The following is an 18,461-nucleotide window of genomic DNA, read 5'->3' on the forward strand; positions in this document are numbered from 1 at the left end:
ATATTGCTGTTTTTTTTGAAGGCTTGGGAGATGATAAATCTTATTCATTAAAGATCAACTTTTGCCTTTTATATTGCTCATCCCGCTAATAACTCTTTCATGGCTAGTTGAGCTACTGGTCATCAGATAAAATAGTCATCAAATAATATAGATTGCTAAGATATGTCTTTAATATTGTTGCTAGCTCTTATTTATCACTTTAAATATTTATGGTTAAAATAATTTTTTTTAATATGGAATCAGAGTTAAATCTTGTGATTGATTTTCCTTGCGTACAAACTTTATTTTTAATTTATATTCTTAACTCTTGTCTCTCGTCCTACTACCTCGATCCCTCTGGGTTCATTAGACCTCAAAATCAGATTATTTACATTTCATGTGAATGGACTTGTTAAGACTTATTTTTTAATACTATTGCTGAACCCTTAACCATAAACTAAAGTTTTTCAGTCAGAGTATTTTTCTAACAAAAATGATTGCATGAGAGTATAAATAAATTAGCTAGTATTTTTCTCGATAGTACTAAAAAATTATAAAATTCGTAGAGCCTCCTTTATCACTTATCACTAAATACTAATTACCATAGAGATGAAAATTCTAGTTGATCAAACTTCTTTACTGTCTAAAACAAGCAACTAATTATTGTAAAAGCGATAAATCCTTTGTGATGATGGCCTTGGATTCCAAAAAATAGAATGCAAAGATCATGAACATCGTGGTTATAGAAGCATGGGTGGAGGCGTGGAGCTAAGGGCGCCAAATTACATTGTATATTTAATTTATTTTTTGGCAGTGCCCAGTTGGCAATGGGCAGTGTCATCTTGAAGTCTATAAACCTAACTCATATAGGGATGACAAAATTCGGATTCGGATCCGAATTTTCATTGAACTTTTGGCATCTAAATCCACAAAAAAAATATGCGGATCTAAATACGGGAAATATTCGCACAGATTATGGTTGGATTTTCTGAATATCCAGATCCGCATAATAATAAATTTAAATTTAATAATTTACCTAATAATATCAAATAAAATTCAATTATAATTTAACAATCAACAATTCAACATCAATTCAATATAAATAACGTACAACAACATCATAAATTCACAAACAACAATTTCACAACATAAATCAAACATAAAAAAAATAAAAAATCTAAAATAAACCGGTTTATTACAATATTCTCTAATTATTATTATTATTATTTTTAGTTTTTAACATATTTTTCATAGTCAATGAAGATTATAGAATTAGTTATGCTTATACATATTAAATAAATAATTTAATTTATATATTTTAATTGAAATTTAATTAAATAAATAATTTAATTATAAAATAATGCGGATCTGGATATCCAATTTTTCGTATGCACTTGCATATGAATCTGCATGGATCTTGGTTTTTGAAATTCGGATCCATATTTTTTAACACGCGGATCTGAATTTTTCCAGATCTGGATCTTTCGGATCTGGAGTTTATTGCCATCCCTAAACTCATAGTTGATAATTATATCATGTTTATATTATTAACTAGTAACAATTTTCAGTTAGTATTGTGAGTTATTTTCTATATCACTCCCATTACATTTTAGCCCAGTTTTTCATTCGATGTGTGCTGTTTTTGTATAACCATTATGAGCAAGTAAGTCTTTTTATTTTTATAATTGTCATATGATAAGGTAGTGGGAACTCAAGTAATAGTGCCGTTCTATAATTCATACCATTTTATATTTATATCTATTCGTGGATAACGTCATTGTCGTTTGTGCTATTAAACAAGATGGATATTGCATTAGATATTGAAAGCCCATTTCAGTTTTGAATTTGGAATTTTTGTTTCGTTGTTAAGGTTTTGCATTTGGATTTATGGTGCTAACATCTGAAAACTCTTACCACAATTACCATAATATTCAACAACCGAGATTTTATCTTGTTTTAGTAATGACATATTTCTAGTTTTTTTTTTACAAATTGATATGACATTACATAAATAATTTTTTTATATTTTTATTTAATTAATTATGTAATGTTATATCAATTTATGTAAAAATAAGTTGTACGAGAGTTTATAATTATAACATTCCTTTTTAGATTTAAAAAATATCAATGTGGAAGCTGGACAACCCCAAACACTTCACATTTAATTATCATGTCATAATTAGAAGCATTTAAAAATACATATATGTTATTATGTCTACTCAATTTATTTTCACGTTATGTGAGACAATTCACTATTTATTTGGGAATTACTTTGAAGAATTACTTAAATCATACGAGTTTCTCTAAAAATTTAGTTTTCATTTGTTTTACAACTTTTATTAACAAGTATAATTTATAAAATCATATAAATTTATTATTTCTCACCTTTATCATGATACGACGAGTCCAGGTTGCCGGAAGGCAACTTTATTGTTTTTATTTATTTATTTAATATTCAGTGGATTAATAGCAAAGAACTTAACTCGGAATCTAGAAATCTCGTGCTTTATATATAAAATTCATTTTTAGAAGACTTCGCCCTTGACTTGCTGAACGACAAAATTTGGAGTAAATGATTACCACAAAGTAAGATAATTCACACCACCAAAAAGTTTGAAAAAAGGGGTATTAAATCACGTGTGATAATGGTCAAAAGTATTCAATTAACTTGGTGATTTAATTAAAAGCATGATATTACGTGTCTCCGAATGATGCTACATGTGCTTAACTTATTTCTTGACCCTGTCTCTTTCCCGTTGCCCGTAGGAAGAATCATAGCTGTGAAAATTCGTTGCTTTTACATTGGGAAGCAACTAGCTAGCATATGGAATCATCTTATTTATTTAAAGACTCATTATCTTCTGGATCTTTAAGGCGATAAAGTTTGATTTATATATTGTTTAGCATTAAGATATTGTAGATTAAAGTTATACTTATTGTAAAAAAAAATTATAACTGTAATATGAAATTTGATAATATCTAATAAATATGAATTTTCAACAAAAATAATAAATATAGCACGTGTTTTCCATCATACATATTACTGCATTGTGAAATTAAATTAACTTAATTTTTAAATTATAAAATTAATTATTTATCAAACATTTTAGTATTGTAATTTTTAAACTATAATTCACCTTACCACACTACCAAATAAAGTCTTAATGCCTCTTACTAAATCAAAAAATAAATGTTTCTTTTATAATAACATATGATTAATTTATGGCATTTAATCGTTGATTCTCTCAATATTTACATAAAGAACACGTGTTCTAATTATGCACTGAGAACCAGAATTATCTACAAAGATATTGACTTAAATAATAAGGATGAAGTTATCGTATATTATTAAATGAGACTATTAAATGAGACTTATTGTTGTTATTATTAAATGAAGTTATAACAAAGATCGAAAGGAGACAAGACTTCTCGATTCATTACTATAAAATAGTTTTAAAAATAATCTCTATATTAATAAAATCTCACGAAAATATAGAAGCAATTTTAATTATTATTATTATTTTTAAAATCAATTTAAAGGTTGTTACTAAAACTTAAATAATAAATTAAGAGTCATTATCTTCTAATTTAATCTTTTAGATTTAAGTTGCAACTTAAATGACAGTAAAGCAAGTTTAAAGGTACAGTCCAAAACCCCTTTCGGAAATTTTAATTAAATTTCAGTTCACATCACGCCGCTATTCTTGGTGATAAGGGGGCGATTTTGTTGGCTACAGTGGTTGCTTTGGGGTTCCAAGAAGATTTTGCAATAGTATTTGTATGCTGAGGCTGTGGCATTTTGCTTTGGGTTGTCTGTTGCTCTCGAGGTTAATTTTTGAATGATTCAAGACTTTTGGGTTAGTCATGTTTGAGATTAGTTCGGATTTTTTTTTAAAATATGAATTTCCTTTAAAATTTTAAAAAAATATTAACTTACACTGAATTAACAATTTTGCACTGTTTGATTTTATTCCACATTTTTTTCTTCTGCATCCGTCTATGGTCCAACTCATATTCAATGCAAAATAAATGCTGTCCGATGTGAAATAATTTTCTTAACACATGCTTCACGTCATACCGAACTTTTTCCCTTGTCTTTATCACATGATGGGGTAGTGCACAATGCATAAGTTTAGGTCTAACACCATTAGCACTGTAAGGGTGGGCATGGGTTGGGTAGGTTTAAGTTGATACTCAACCCAACCCACCCCTTTAACGTGTGGGTTGAGAAAAATCGTAAAATTTATAAAAATAATTATACAAATTTAGAATTTTTTAAATTTAATCCCTCTAACTTTTTCTTATTTTAACTAGTAAATATTAGTTTTTTGGACCAAATAATCCTCATTACTTTTAACAAATTAACAAACAAATGCCACTTTAAAAAAATCTGGGAAAAATCAATACTCTCAACAAATCATCAAATCTCATCAAATAAGTATCGTATAACTAGAGATATAATCATCAGCTAGAGAGCTTCTTAAAGTTAATGTACGCTCTTACACAATATCGACTTTTAATGTATTAAATTTAGGGTTTAGGTTCGAAATTGAATGGGTTTTGTTGTAAGTATTGTTATTTTCCATTTATGAAATAATGTGATTTCTTAAAGTATTTAGTTTGATTGAGAAACCAAAAAAAGAAAAAAGAAAAAAAGCATTGAAACAATAGAAATTTGAGGTAAAAACAAAACCCAGATTATGTGCGACAGACTGATTTATTTGCGATAGCCATGTAAAAACGCGCCAGATACTTTTCAGAGGTCGTAACTTACACTATACGTGTATGTTTTAGATGTATAATATATTGTTTCGAAACTTGCAACGAGAAGAATTAAAAGGTATTAGAGTGACATGCACCTATAGCCCCAAGAGACAGTCACATTGAAAATGTCTTCGGTACGATAGGTGCCTGTTGCATTAAAAGACAGTGACATCGAAACTTTCTTGTAGTGCGACATGCACAAGTTGCACTAATATACTTTATTCTGTCTTATCGCAACCTTCAAAATAGTAAATCATACGCCCAACACGAATAAATGTAGTCTAAATTATGATCTTAAAAAAGTACTAGACACATTTTACATGGTTATCGCACATGATCACAGTATGTGCGACAACCATATAAAGATCACATATTATATTTTGTAATGTGTAATCATATTTATTTTTTAAAATATTTTTTAGGCTTAATTGATTTAGTTGTGTTACGATTGTCAGTGGGAAACGTTGGCAGATGGCAATATGGAGTACGTGAATGTTAATGATACAACTTTTTTGGTTTAAAAAGATTGTGCTTTTGATTAGTTTCTGGCAAAAGTGCATAAGGTTTTTCAGATAAATCTTAATGAATATAGTATCACGATGAAGACAGCTTTAAAGTCTAGTAACACAATCTATCATGCAAATTCACTACCTATGGACATATTTAATGATGAAATGGTTAATGTTGTGTTATATATCGCCTCTGATATGGTCAATTATGGATGCATCCCTATATTTGTTATCAAATTTTCTTGAGTTCCGAACCAAGATCTTGTGTCACTTACAAAAACTCAAACTTCTTTTAAAAGCAAACATCTTTGTCCCTAATATTGAAGAAGAAATGGTTCCACAAATGATGTTGTTGCAGCAACATTACTCTCTACTTCGTAACAATAATGACACCATTTAGACAATAACATTATGTTAGCCACATTTGAAGAAGAGGTGTTACCACTAACAAAGTCGTTGGAATAATATTACTCTTAATTCCACAATGATTTCCGTGACAAGGATGATCCTATTGATGACGACAACAACATAGAGGTGGATAATGTTAACATATATGTTTCCATAATGTTGATTTTGATGATAACAAACAAAATTAAGAATAATTAATCTTTTAAGCTCAAATTATTTTCTTTTTAAATAAATCATTATTTTCACATTTTAAAGGTTTTATATTTAATGGAAAAATAATTTTATGAAATTATTTGTTCTTTTAAGTTTATGGTTTAATTGAAAGAATTTTGAAAACTTTGAAATCAACAAGTATTGCTTGAAATTTTGGAGAAGAACTTATTTGAAAAGTGTCATAGCATTTTGGGCTACATCATAATTTCAGAAAGTTTTGGGATTAACAAAGCATTACATAGAAATTCTAAAATTGGACCTATTTGCAAAGTTTCATAACATTTTGGGCCGTAATACAATTTTATAAAGTTTTGGGATCAAACTATAAATTTAGGAAATAATTTCACTGTAGCAAACGGCTAACTGTTTATTTAAAACGGCTAACCGATAATTTCCAGAAAGTATGTTCTACAAAGTATTGTTAAAATGATGATTCTGGAACATAACGGTGAACCGTTTACTGAAAACGGTTAACCGATTATTTCCAGATTGCTAACCTTGAACCGTTTAGTAAGAACGGTTAAACTAAATTTATTTTGCAGGTCTCTGGAATTTAACGGCGAAAGGATAATCCTAAACGGCAAACCGTTTATTTAAAAATTGGCCCAACGGTAACTTTGACCGGCCTAAATGGTTAACCGTTAATGGTTAACGGTGAACCGTTTTCGAGCAGACAGTCTATAACGGCTAGTTTTTCAGCTCGAACTATAAATAAGCTCAATCCAATTCAAACAAAAAGAATTCCAACGATCATCATTGAGCAAAATATTGAGAATACAACTTTCATTGAGTTTTAAATTCTTGTATTCATCTCATTCGTTCATACATTGAGCTTTCACTTGTGATCAAACACATTGTGTGAGAGAGATTCATTTGTAATCTTTTTTGTAAAATCAAGTTAAAAGATTGTAAGTGTTGGGATACACTTGGGTTAAGAGATTGGGGATAATCTCTTGTTGTGAAGGTCCATTGATACCTTGGAAGTCAATTGTAAGCATTTGAAGCCTTGGAGGCTTGCTTAGTGAAATCCTCAAGCCCTGTGAGCTTGGAGGCGTGGGCGTAGGCGGGGTTTGCCGAACCACGTAAAAATTATTGTGTTTGTTTTCTCTTCCCTTAATCTTTTTATTGTGCTTGATTGATTTATTTGTTATTGCTTTAAATTCGTCTTAGATTTGCATTGAGTTTTTTTTTAAAATTGAATAATTTTTAATATCCCAATTCACCCCCCATCTTGGGTTGCATACTTGTATTTCAATTGGTATCAGAGCAATGTGCTTTTGTGTAGACTTAACCGTCTAGAGTTAAAGATCCATAGCAACCCAAATGAGCTCAATCATAATGGAAGGCCAATCTAACACTAGACCTCCATTTTTCGATGGAAATGATTATCCTTATTGGAAAACTAGGATGAGAATTTATTTACAAGCTTTAGATTATGAAATTTGGGAAGTTGTTTGTGATGATTTATTCATTCCTAGAAAGAATGCTTTAAGTGAGTTGGATAAGAAAAAGATATCTTTAAATTCCAAGGCTATGAATGCTTTATTTTGTGCCTTAGATAAAAAGGAATTTCATAGAGTTTCAAATTGTTCTAATGCTTATGAAATTTGGAGAAAACTTGAAATTGTATATGAGGAGACTACAAACGAGGAAGAATTTCATGAAGTGTCGAATTTGGCACTTATGGCAATTGGAGATGACTCGGATGATGAACTTGATGAGGTAAATGATCTTCCTACTTATGATGAATTACATGATGCGTTTAAAGAATTGTATGATGAGTGGATGAAAATTGGTAAAAAGAATGCATGTTTTAAAAAGAAAATGGTAGAGCTCACAAATGAAAATGAAACTCTAAGTGCAAAGATTACATGCCTAGAATTAGAGAATAAAACATTGCATGATAGAGTTGCATTATCAAATGAGAAACCTAGCACTTCACATGAGCATATAGAATCATATGTAGATGACTTGAAAAATGAAAAGGATGCTTTACAACAATGCAATGATTCATTAAATGAAAAGATTAAAGGACTAGAGTTAGATAATAAAATGTTGCACGATAGAATTGCATCATTTAAAGGTAAACAAAGTATTTCATATGAGCATGAAAAATCACATGTTGACGAGTTGATGAAAGAAAATTAAGTGCTTAAGAAAAAGAGTAATGAGCTTAATGAAATTGTGTTAAAATTCACAAGTGGTCAAAAGAACTTAGAAAAATTACTAAACACTCAAAAATGTGTGTTTGAGAAAGGAGGACTTGGGTATAAGCCTAACTTGAAACAAAAATATTATAAAAATGATTTTGTTAAGGCTACCTCCACAAGTGATCATAAGATTGTTTGTCATTATTGTAATGGAAATGGTCATATAAGTTTTAGATGTCCAATTAAGAGAAATATATATTATGGAGTCAAGCGTATTTGGGTTCCAAAAAGAACCAAATCTAACACTCAAGGACCCAAGAGTATTTGGGTACCAAAATGCATAACTTGAATGTTTTCTTTGTAGGTACCACAATCAAGGAATGATAGAGAGTTCCTTGATAAAAGCTTATGAGGATAATCACTTGATCATAGTCTAAGCAAAAGTAATGAGGCAAGATGATTTAATTGTTTTGGTAACAATTCTTGCCATGTTAATTTTGTTGAATGAATCATGAAAAATGAATTTGCGAAAGTATGCTTGTATGTTTACATGATCAATTTATCGTTGTGTATAACGTTGAATGCTTTATCATGATGCATGGTTATATATAAGTATGATGATAGCTTGTCAACTCATCATGATGGATTTGTTTTGATTTTAATGATTATGTAATGCCTAAGCATGATAAATAAGTGATATGATTTAATTCTCAATCTTTGAATACTTACATATTTCATGATTGTGTGATGTATATGCATGATAGATGAGTTGTATGTTATTTCTTGTATTAGAAGTGATCATGGTGGATAATTCGAAAATCATGCATTTGAGATTTTTTGTAATGATTTTGCCATTGTGCATAAATTTTCATCACCTAGGACTCCACAACAAAATGGAGTTGTAGAGAGTAAGAATAGGTCTATTAAAAAAATGGTTAGGACGACATTGATTAGACATCATCTCAATAATACTCTCTATGAGCTTTCGAAATATAGAAAACTCAACATTAGTTATTGCAAAGTTTTTGGATGCAACTGTTTTATTTTGAACACAAAAGATAATCTTAGAAAATTTGATCCAAAATTTGATGTTGGTATTTTTCTTGGCTATTCAAACATAAGCAAAACTTATAGAGTATATAACAAACGAACTTTGATTGTGGAAGAATTTATACATGTTATATTTGATGAGTCTAATTCTTCCTCTATGGAGAAAGTTGTTGTTGATGATAATGTAGATGAAAAGCTACAAGAAGATTACCAAATGATAGCCAAAAGAATGCACCACTTGAAAATCAAGAGGAGCAACATGAAGAAACAAATGCGGAGTAAAATGAAAGTACTTCTCAAACACTCCCTAAAGAGTGGAGGTATGTTTCTTCTCACCTTAAGATCTTAATTTTGGAATATCCACCACAAAGTGTAACTACTAGATCATCACTTAAAAAATATATGTGACCATTTGTAATAATGGATTTGATCACTTGTTCTTTAACTCATAATGATGGCTTATCTTAATAGCTATGTTGATTTCGATGCTATATATATTGTCATTATGTACTTATGCTTTGCTTAAGTTTTGATGATAAAGAATGTGCTTTGATGATTACATTGTATTTGATGAAGTTTGATTTTATGCAATTTATGATTGGTGAATAGATGCATTTTTTTGCACTTTATCGATGTATTGTTGAATATGCATTACTTGTTGTAAATAATATAAAAAAAAAATACATATACTTCGAGAATTTTAAGCGTATGAGATTTTTTTTAAGTTATATTGAAATGTCACATTAGATCCTAAATGTGTTTAATTTTTAATGTGATTAATAATTATGAAGTTTGGATAGTTGATAATATATTCTTATAACTTTTGCATGCCAATTTGGTAAACAAATCAAAACCTTTTGTGAAGAATAATTTTCAAAAATTCGGCATGAACTTAGGATGATGAAATTTATTAATATCTCTAATCATGTTATTAATACTATTAAAATTGATTTCTTGATGATTATATGTGTGTTTCTTGATGAATTGGTAAAGTTATTGGTTTGTTATAATTGTTGAAGATTATATTTTTTTAATCATGTTGTGTATTTGAGAATTTGTTCATTTTTAAGGGGAGATTTTGTCGAAATCTTTGCTCGCACTAAGTGGGTAATATCTTCATTGAATTATTTTTTATGATCTTATTTTGATTGCATCTATCTATCTTTTCTTTTTTACAATGAAGAGGGAGATAAATATGATATGTTTTTGGATAAAATCATTTCGGTTAAAATTTTAAATTGACCATATATTTAGGGGGAGCATATAATATAATTTTGGATAATATGCATCTTAAACTTTTTTGTTGTTCAAATGGGGAGATAAAGTAATATATCATTTTGATGTTATCAAAAAGAGAAGAATAATATGCACTTTGGGTATTGATTTGATGGTTGATATGTGATTATGGTGATGATTTGATTACATGGTGTGTATGAGGATTTATGATAATTTGGGAGTGATATTACAAAACTTGTATTTGAAGTGATGCTTATTGTTAGGGGGAGATTCTATCGAAATTTCTACTTAAACAATATGGGTAACAACGTTTCCACTTTTTTTTTTCTTTTCCACTAAATTTTCTTTTTGATGATGAGGGGGAGAAGAATACATGTATTTAAATTTGTTAATTTAGCTAAATTGTAAGAGAAGCTTACATTTAGGGGGAGCAATTTGTGCGATCAATTTTTAAATACATAAAACGTTTGTCATCATAAAAAATGAGGAGATTGTTAACATATATGTTTCCATAATATTGATTTTGATGATAACAAACAAGAAGAGGAAGAAATTTGTCGAATCATTCTTTAAATACATAAAATGTTTGTCATCATCAAAAAGAGGGAGATTGTTAACATATATGTTTCCATAATGTTGATTTTGATGATAACAAACAAGATTAAGAATAATTAATCTTTTAAGCTCAAATTATTTTCTTTTTAAATAAATCATTATTTTCACATTTTAAAGGTTTTATATTTAATGGAAAAATGATTTTATGAAATTATTTGTTCTTTCAAGTTTATGGTTTAATTGAAAGAATTTTGAAAACTTTGAAATCAACAAGTATTGCTTGAAATTTTGGAGAAGAACTTATTTGAAAAGTGTCATAACATTTTGGGCTACATCATAATTTCAAAAAGTTTTGGGATTAACAAAGCATTACATAGCAATTCTGAAATTGGACCTATTTGCAAAGTTTCATAACATTTTGGGCCGTAATATAGTTTTATAAAGTTTTGGGGTCAAACTATAAATTTAGGAAATAATTTCATTGTAGCAATCGCTGTAGCAAACGCCTAACCGTTTATTTAAACGGCTAACCAATAATTTCCAGAAAGTATGTTCTACAAAGTATTGTTAAAATGATGATTCTGGAACATAACGGTGAACCGTTTACTGAAAACGGTTAACCGATTATTTTCAGATTGCTAACCTTGAACCGTTTAGTAAGAACGGTTAAACCAAATTTTTTTTGCAGGTCTCTGGAATTTAACGGCGAAAGGATAATCCTAAACGGCAAACCGTTTATTTAAAAATTGGCCCAACGGTAACTTTGACCAGCCTAAATGGTTAACCGTTAATGGTTAACGGCGAACCAGTTTCGAGCAGACAGTCTATAACGACTAATTTTTCAGCTCCAACTATAAATAAGCTCAATCCAATTCAAACAAAAAGAATTCCAACGATCATCATTGAGCAAAATATTGAGAATACAACTTTCATTGAGTTTTAAATTCTTGTATTCATCTCATTCGTTCACACATTGAGCTTTCACTTGTGATCAAACACATTGTATGAGAGAGATTCATTTGTAATTTTTTTTGTAAAATCAAGTTAAAAGATTGTAAGTGTTGGGATACACTTGGGTTAAGAGATTGGGGATAATCTCTTGTTGTGAAGGTCCATTGACACCTTGGAAGTCAATTGTAAGCATTTGAAGCCTTGGAGGCTTGCTTAGTGAAATCCTCAAGCCCGGTGAGCTTGGAGGCGTGGACGTAGGCGGGGATTGTCGAACCACGTAAAAATCATTGTGTTTGTTTTCTCTTCCCTTAATCTTTTTATTGTGCTTGATTGATTTATTTGTTATTGCTTTAAATTCGTCTTAGATTTGCATTGAGTTTTTTTTTAAAAATTGAATAATTTTTAATATCCCAATTCACCCCCCTCTTGGGTTGCATACTTGTATTTCAGATAATGTTTGTGTGGAACTACAAAATTGTACCACAGACATTCGTTTCAATAGTCATGTTGATGATGTGGGCATCAGTCATTTTGATATTCTTATTAATGATGAGGATGAGGGTCAATACGATATTCCTATTAATAACAGAGACAACCAACCTATTTCGCCAATGACCCATTGAGGAGGAGGATAGTAGTTAGTCTTCTCATAAGTCTTGCTCCAGTTTTACCTTCAAACTTAATTGCTCTATACTTGGTTAGAAGTTGTAAATCATTTCAGTAGCTAGTTAATTTATTGTCTTGGACTAAATTTTATTTAACTAATTTTGTCTTCTTCGGCAAAAATGAAGAAACAAGTGATGCTTTTGTTCTTTTTTATTTTTAGTCGCGATTCAATCTCTTAAGTTGTTAGTAGCTCTATGATTCTTTGAACAAATAACGAAAGGTACAATATTCTCTATTAAGGCTCAAATTTTTTTATAATTTTTTTTCTAACTCTTTCTTCGTTTGCTAATAGTTGTTATTGGATCTTACATGTGATCGACCTGCCATTAATGGTTGTTCATTATTTGAATTCAGCAAGAAATGAAATCAATAATGACATAAAAAGATAAGTTTGTTCAAGATATTTAGCAATAAGTATACTACTAGTTTTTGCAATATATATTTAGCCTAGCATGCTAGTTAAGCAATATTTAATTTGATTATCATTATTTGCACAGAAAATAAAAGTGAAGCACCTTCGAGATTTGGTTAATTTGTTGTGGCTAATTTAAATTGAAAGATATACTATACAATTGGGGTAAATTTGTATGGCTTATCACTAAGGCAAGATTTTGGCCCTGGCCCTTATTTTTTTACATTTTTTTTTTGCATTTCTATCTCTCTATTTAGATGCTCTGTACTCTAGTTTACTATTCAAAATTTTCAGTCTCTCATATCTTATCATCTTATTTATATAGATAGGTTGTCATGAAAACATTTGAGATCAATGGTGGAAGGCTAACTAAGGATTAAATTATACTAATTGTTGCTGCTGACTTGGGTATTGCTTTTGGTGTTGAAGATTTATTGGTAATAATTCTACCGCAAAGTGTAGAGTGAATATGAATGTATAGTTTCAAAAACTAGATCTTATTTTTTATTTATACATTTCGAACATTTAAAGTTTGTCCCTGTATAGTTTAGATAAATATATAGTCTCACACTAGATATTAAAAATAATGTGAGACTATATTGCTTGTCATTTAAAACGAAAGTAATCGTCGTGAAATAACATTTTTTGAATAAAAAATTTTTGGTCACTAGATATCAATTTATTTTTTGAATAAAAATTTTTTGGTCACTAGATATCAATTTATTTTTTGAATAAAATTTTTTTTGTCACTAGATATCAATTTATGTGACTAGAATATGTCGTTGTGGATGTTTTCTTTTAATGCCAATTGGAAGTAGTCATTTCAACTTTTTTGGTGCGATATAAATAGTTATCAAATAATAAATTATATTGTAATTACAAATAATGTGAGACTATATTACGTATATTTTATGATGAAAGAATCCGCCACAACATGTTAATTTTTCTGGCCAGATGTTGTAGTTGTGAATGCTTACATTTTATGACAAGAGATAATGGTCACTTAAAATGTTTTGATACAATTTAATTAGTCATGAAATAGCAAAATAAATTGTCTTTAAAACAAATTTGAGGCTAAATTAATTACTAATTGTATTTATAGAAATTGTCACAAATAACAACTTCTTGGGATGATTATGTAACTTCGTAATATGTAAACTTCAACAACAAAAGAAATAGCGTTTGTAATTGAATTTTCGAACCTCTAAAATGACGATTTTTAGTAATTATTGTGGCTATATTTACACAATCTTAAGAAAAATATTATAGTCACTATAAATCACATATTGTGACAAATATTAAGTGTCATTGATTGCATTTCTTGAATCTCTAATTTGATCATTGTGAATACCATTTGTGACAGTTTGAAGTTAATTTTAAGACAATTATATTTGTCACAAAAACATATTTTTAACATATGAAAATAATTTTCGTTATGCTGAGAGAGAGAATATAGTGTAGATGAGGAATTATTTCTTTTTCATCTTTTTCTTCTTTTGTTGTGTAATCAATTTCCTTATAATATATTTCAAAAGTTTGTCAAATAAAAAGTGTGTTTTGTTTTCTTTTAATATAAGTGACTAATTTTATTAAGCTAATGTGAAGAGTGAAGCTCAAGGTTTTAAATTATTAAATTTATTACTGTCTCAAGTGAGTTTTTTTAGTTTATTTTATTCTTTTCTGGTAATTTTTATGTCATGTTAATTTATCGATTTTTTTTGGATCTGTATGGTATTTTGACATAATGTTGACACATTAATATAGTGTGGCACATTAGGTACTTGATTCCATGCTTATTCACACACATAGTTAGTCAAGAATTAAAAGATATAATAATTAATTGGTAAAAGTGAGTAAAATATAAAAATGAGAAAGTATTAAAATTATAGGTTGAATACTGAGAGTGGATCCCATAACCTTAGCATATTTTTAAATTGTTTTCTAATGATTTCTTTTCCCGCAATTAATTTTCTTTATTTTAAATTGACTACTAGATTTAAACATTCCCTATGGTTTGACCCGGACTCACTGGATTATATTATAACTAGACACTCTTATACTTGGGAGTAATAACACTTTTGAGTCGTGTCAGTTGCCTTGTGGTCTTCATCAAGTAAGGAGCCGAGTTGTTGATTATATTATCATAAACAAATTTATCCAAGAAAAATATATATATACTCCAAATGACATTAGAGCATACATATAGCATGAATAAGGTATCCAATTAATATACCAGTAGACATTGGGTCAAAGAAGTTAGCCTTAAACTTATATGAGGGAACCTTATAGAGTCATACAACTTACTTCCCAAATACTTTCATATTTTAGCCAAAGCAAATGAGGGTATAAATACTAACCTCGAATGGGACGGAATGATCATTATGATTACCAATATTAATATACACTCCATGGTCATCCTAAGCCCGTCGTTTAACTAAGATGAATATATTAAACTCATGTCGAATTAAAAGGTAAAAGAACACAAATGTTAAATCTTTAACTTGCTCACGGTATATGAGTGTCCAATCGGGGAACTATATGACTACTTGAATCTACTATCATTATCCAAATTGATAAACCCTAGGACAACTTGTCTAAAATCTTTTTGTTGTTTGTGCTTTGTTCCATTTCCCATATAATGTCATCCATCCTCTTATCCATTGTTGACTTCAGTTTAGAAATGGATCGATCAATCTTGCTCATCCATTGAATGACATGATCATAACAGAACTATATCCTCGACCGCTATTAGGAAACGAAAATATAACAAGACAAAGTTTAATTTGGTTTTTAGCAATAGAAATGATCATTAATGAGATTGTAAGCTCTAAATCCTGTGTATCATCGGAATCCTGTGAGTGGTTGTTATGTTCAGCTGCAACATGCTCATCCTGAACAAAGTTCTACTGCTGTGTTGCACTCATGGTGTCATGATGCTTCTCTACTTCCTCTCGAATAAGCAACTCTCGAATGGGCAGCGTGTTGATTGTAAGTTGATACTGCACAAAATACATAATAAAAAAGGATTAAGGTTAGCAAAATTATCGAGTTTCAAAGATGTTTTAAATTATGTATATAATATACTCAATGATACTTACATTACGAGCCCGTCTTGGGATATATGATATGTACTCCTCTACAATTTTTCAATAATTTTGATCTTCTCGTTTGCATCTAGCTCGATGCTTTTGTAACATTCTCCTACCATAGAGTAGACCAAATTCTATGTTGGAATAATTATAAACTACTTAGTAAATATTGATAGTTATTTTATGTAAATAATGCTTACTATATGAGTACTATCAGTAAAAAATGTTACACCACATCATAAGTTACTTTTAAAGAAGCAAATGCCTTCCACTTTAAGATGCTGGAAATCTTTTTGTTTGTTTTCATGGCCCACTGTGATGGCAGTCCCTTGATCACTTTAAAAAGCCAAGCTGCAAGAAACAAATTTACAAAATCATAAAAAATAACTTCGTGAATTATTGATAAGTACCAAACTTACAAACTTAAATTTTTTTATGAGAAGGATTTCCACTTGATAATTTTTTTTTATCGATAGCTGAACCCACAAAGGTTATATTTCTCAATATTATGAGAATGATTGTTTAAGCAATCCTTCTTAAATTTCTCAGCTTTTTGGTTTAATGCATTGTCAATACTGTTGTATACTGTTTGCCATGATAAACGACCCCATGGACAACTTTGAAAAGGATCGATATCATCAACATAATTTATCAAGTGGAAATCAACTTGACTTTAATCTTTTCTCCCGTTTATCACTCCATTCACAAAGTAATATAACGCGATTTTCAGCGCATAACTATCATTTATAGCATGAAAGTTTGAAGTGGCAAATCTAGCATCCGATGGTTTGATATCCAAGTCTTTCTACCATTGAAGTACTTATTAAGTAACCTATAGTGCATTTTATATCTTTTAGTGGGATATCCATACCAACGTAAAGCCCCTAATTAGGCATCACTCTCCAATCGATAAATGTTTCAAATGCTTTCCAAATTTTTATCGATCTCTTCATATGCCACTTGCCTATGAATGCATAACACCACAAAAAGAATAACTATCCAAATCCATAAAGTGCCCCAAAAAATGACTCTAAGACAACAACAACTATTTGCATATTAACTTGCACCAGAAAGCTTCGACGAATATTTTAAATTTTGATGTCTTTTAATATGGCCTAGGAAATTATCATTAAAGCATAACTTCATCATGCCCAGCGTTTTCCTCAGTTTGGGTGGATTACACTTTGTCAATTTAATTTTAGCCATGTATCTATAGGAAAATTCAATTTCTATTCATTGTTAACATTTATAAAATCATTATAGTAATAATATACGGCAGCAACCCATTGCACAAAAACAATAATTTACGTAAGAGATACAATCTATACACAATATGTGTTTTTGTGCCAAAAAATGGTGAGAAGTACAACCTAATACACCAACAATTTTGCGGTGGGCACCCATTGTATACTCTCAAACAATCCCTACACACTCCCAAACAACCACCACTATTATTCTTAAACTACTACTACCATTATTCTCAAATTTCATTCTTAATTAATGAAATGTAAAGAAAATAGCTAGCCTAGGTTTTATTGAAGTTGAACAATTGATCTTGGTGGTTTTCTCTGCCAATGAATGTGGGTTAGCCGCCAATGATGGGTGAATTATGCTGCAGTGAGAGAGATTTAGGTGAGAAGAATGATTTTGGCAAGAGATTTGATAACAAGCCACCGAAAATAGGTGGACGTTGTGGTGAGAGAGATTTGGGTTAGAAAAATGATTTGAGTGAGAGATATGACAAGAGTACTTTGGTTTAAGAATTTGGGTTTGGCTAGTTATGATAGAAAAAATTAGAGGGGTCAAATTTAAAAAATTTTAAAGTTTAGTGGTTATTTTTCATAAATTTTCTAGAAAGTCAAACCAATTCATTTTAAATTCCAACTTATACCCAACTCAACTTAATCTATGTAAGTGTAAGTTGGTTAGGTTGGGCTTATTCCAAAGCCTATTATCATTAAAAGATTTACTTTTATAGATTTCTCACTTTAACTAAATGTTAATTAAACTATTGTAATAAGGATATAAAATTTATGAAAAAATGAAGAACACATGAGGATTTTTACATAATCTAGAGGGCAAATTCTTACATCTACGGAGGCACATTGATAGGTCCCAGTTAGAATTAGTAGAGATAACAAGTAAATAATATGTTCTTCTTAGGGTGAGAACTACCATAATTGTTAGCAGCGTTTGGATAAAAGTCTGATCCCCCTTTATTGAGATATTGGAGCTTATTTATAGTTTCATACATAACGAACTACTTTGCTTTGTAACCGAGAAAGAAGGCTTAAACAAAGCTAATGAGATAAAGTAGCTAATATCAAATAAACTACTTAGCTATAAATTCAAAGCAAATAACAATCTTAAAGGAAACATCTTTAAACAAGAATTCTCCACTAAATCAGTAACGGCTTGATGTGGTAAACCACCCGTTGCATCCTTGAAGAAGTCAGCTCCAATATTCTCACTTAAACGA

This window comes from Citrus sinensis, chromosome 2, assembly GCF_022201045.2.
Source record: "Citrus sinensis cultivar Valencia sweet orange chromosome 2, DVS_A1.0, whole genome shotgun sequence".
Classification (NCBI taxonomy): Eukaryota; Viridiplantae; Streptophyta; class Magnoliopsida; order Sapindales; family Rutaceae; genus Citrus; species Citrus sinensis.